The 3,090-nt window shown below is 60.5% G+C and overlaps 1 protein-coding gene across 1 annotated transcript in view; it reads left to right on the top strand.

Annotated features, from left to right (window-relative positions):
* The first annotated feature begins 6 nt into the window (after window positions 1–6).
* HSF1 (heat shock transcription factor 1) overlaps window positions 7–3,090 on the top strand; it is a 20,494-nt gene continuing 17,410 nt past the window's right edge. Inside the window, exon 1 of the mRNA XM_010844216.1 lies at window positions 7–42. The gene's annotated coding sequence lies outside the window, so the exon portion shown is untranslated. The remainder of the gene's footprint in view (window positions 43–3,090) is intronic.

The raw sequence follows: 3,090 nt of genomic DNA on the forward strand, positions 1-3,090 counted from the left end.
GTGAGCGACCCGGACACGGACGCGCTCATCTGCTGGAGCCCGGTGAGGGGCTGGACGCGCCGGCCCGGGACGTGTGGGGGCGGACAGCACGGGGTTCGGGAAAGAGCGTCCGAGGCCTCCCCTCGGTGCGCGCTGCCCGGGTCTGGGCAGGGCCTCTCCTCGGTCTCTCGCCGAGTAACTGAGACGACGGCGGAAGCGCGCCTGGCGTGAGGGCAGCACCCAGTGGCGAGCGTGGTGGCCAGGTGACCCCACAGCTTCTCACATGAGTTACCAGGGTGGCGGGGTCGGCAGCTGTTGCGAGGAAATGAGGTTTTGGCGCAGGTATTGGAGGGCGTTGTTCGACTGGGAAAGGAAAGGGACCGAAAAACAAAGCACAACGTCATAAAGTTGTGGTGGGTCTCGAACTCCTGTCCGGACACCACAGCTGGGTTTCCCCAGAGCCGCTTTGGTTTTCGTTCCTCTCGGGCCTCTTTATCCACGCCCCTGCCTCCAGTTGCCTGGCAGCAGGCTCGTCTCCATAGTCTGACCCTGCAGGCCGGACAGCTCCTCCGTTTGCAGAGGTAAAGCAGAGACTATCTGGAGTTGCGGCTGAGAGTCTGCGTCCGGGCTATGACGTCGCGTCCGGGGAAGGCCGGAGCCATAGCTCCCGGCCCGCAGATGTGCGGCCTGGGCCGCCCTGGTTTGGGGAACCTCTGGGTGCCTCCGGACACACTTGCTCTCCTGAGGGCCCGGACGCTGGCTCGCCCAGACTCTCCTAAGTACTTCTCTTTCGCACTGTTAAGCCCTTAGAAAGGAGGAGCAGTCTGAGCTGAGGCGAGCCCAGAGCGGGAGGCCGGGTCCTCTGGTTCCTGGGCTGTTTGCTGAAGCTCTGGCTCGAAGCTGGTAGAGAGAGTCAGAATCATACAGCGTCCTTGTAGGGAACACTTCGTGTTGGTCCCAGTGACACACCTGTGTGCCACGCTCCATCCCTGTTGTCTGCTTCTGTAACTGTGCGCAGCGTTCTCCAAGAGGAGGCTGTATTTCCTTCCCCACGAGGAGGCTGTATTTCCTTCCCCACAGCCTGTCCTGTTACCACCATCCCCTTGTTCAAGGCCCTAAGCTTTGCTGACCCAAGGAAATGACCCCAGGTTTCTGTCTTTATTCTTCCTTTCTCTTCTTTTTCCTTCCCCTGAATTCCCAGGAAATACTCTTACCCAGGTTGGGGAGGGGCATCGGAGATCCTTTGGGATAGTCTGAGTTTAATCTACCGGGATAATCGCCTCACCTCTTGATCTGCTCGATGTTTCTGCTTAAAGATGGTGAGGCAGAAGCCAAAGCCCTGCCAGCTAGCTCTCCAGGTCCCACTTCCTGTGTTCTGAGCGAGACCTTAGACCTGGAAAGCAGGATGGATCAAGCCTGCCACAGCCTCACACACAGTGGCTGCACCACCCACCAGCCCTGCTGGAACGTAAACTGGAGAGGGTGGGAGCAGCCGGCTGGAGCCCATGCATTTGATCCCCCTCCCCTCTGTCCTTAGGCCAAGCAGGATGTGCTTGGTGCAGGGCGCAGCGGGCAGGGGGCTTGTGCTGCCAGGCAGGACAGAAACTGAGCACTGGTTCAGCTGTGGAAGGAAGCCCTTTGCCAGGCTGGGCAGGGGCTGTGGAGCTACCTGGCCCTGAGAAAGGAGATGGCCCTCTGCCTGAGGCCTCCGCGATGCCCACACAAGCCCCAGGCCTCTGGCAGAAAGTCTGCTGGGGGAGACTTCTGCGGTCTTGAAGCCCAGAGTTGGCTTCCAGAGGCCTTGGAATGTTCTGGCGTCTGTTCTCTTGGTGCCTCCCCTCCAGCTGGAACTTTTCTCCCCATTCTGCCTGGAGGACCCTGTGTTTGGCCCCAGAGACAAGGGAAAGGGGGCGGGGTGGAGGGCTTTCCAGCCCCAGCAGCGCTGTGCATCCTCCACACAGTCTGAGGCCCTGCCTGGAGAGTCGTGTTGGTTTCCCCTTCCCTCCCAGACCCCCAGTCAGTTACCATGCTCGGTGTGGCACCACCACAGAATAGGCCAGGGCTGCCCCTCAGACAGCCCTGTGGGACCAAAGGCCCCACAACCTTGGGAAGGAACCTGGTGAGCGTGGCAGCTGCATCCATGGGACGCTCCATGAATCAGGCCTGTTTGGCCTCAAGACAGCGTTAACAGTGGTAGGAGGGTGGGTGACTTGCTGAAGGAGGCTCTTCTTGTTAGGCTGTGGGCACCATGAGGCCCTAAGAGCAAGGGCCTCCTTTGCCTAGGAGCTGGGTGTCGCCAAACCAGGCCCCATCCCAGGTGGCCAGTGTGAGCGCCTGCAGTCAGGATCGCTCTGGAGGCCCTGACTGGAGAGCAGCCTGCAGTCAGGTCACCAGCTCTCTGCGGGACTCCTTGAGGAGGGCCCCAGTCGCACCTGGCCACTCTGAGGTGGCCGAGGATTGTTCCTGGGGCTCCCATGACCACCTGGCCGGGAGCCAGGTGGGTCCCAGCAGACCCTCCATCCTGCCCTTGGGGGTTGGCAGTGCCCGAGAAAGGCTGGAGGAGTGCCCAGCACGCAGCACAGGCTGCAAGGGGCGCTGGGGCCTTGGAGGCTCCTGGTGCCCCCTGAACTTGCCACCCAGGACCCGGCAAGCCCTTTCTGGCCCTCCACATAGCAGGAAGCCCAGCTCTGGGGCATCAGTTCACCACCTCCCACAGCACCACGCAGAGGTGGCTGCTGGCCTTTTACAGATACGGGAACTGAGTCCCAGAAACACTAGGAAACAGATGAAAAGCAGGAGGACGGCAGGACCAGACCCGGAGTCCACGGTCTCTTACTGGTGTACAGCTGTGGCTCACGCCTGCCCTCGCTGCGTGCCGCGTCTCCTGGGTAGAGGGCAGCCCGAGGCCCATGCCGGTGGGGTCCAGGCTCTGGTTTCACCCCACCTGCTTTCTTAGCTGCACCAGAGCCATACTTGGACTGATCAGTACTCAGGTGTTCATAGAATTGTATTGAGTTTTTACAAGAGAGTCCCTGTTTCACCTTCCGTAGAGGTACACAGATATATACGTGGACAGATAGAGAAACGGACGAGCCAGGCAGAGATCTATAC

The sequence above is a fragment of the Bison bison genome, unplaced genomic scaffold, assembly GCF_000754665.1.
Source record: "Bison bison bison isolate TAMUID 2011002044 unplaced genomic scaffold, Bison_UMD1.0 scf7180017847889, whole genome shotgun sequence".
NCBI classification, from domain to species: Eukaryota; Metazoa; Chordata; class Mammalia; order Artiodactyla; family Bovidae; genus Bison; species Bison bison.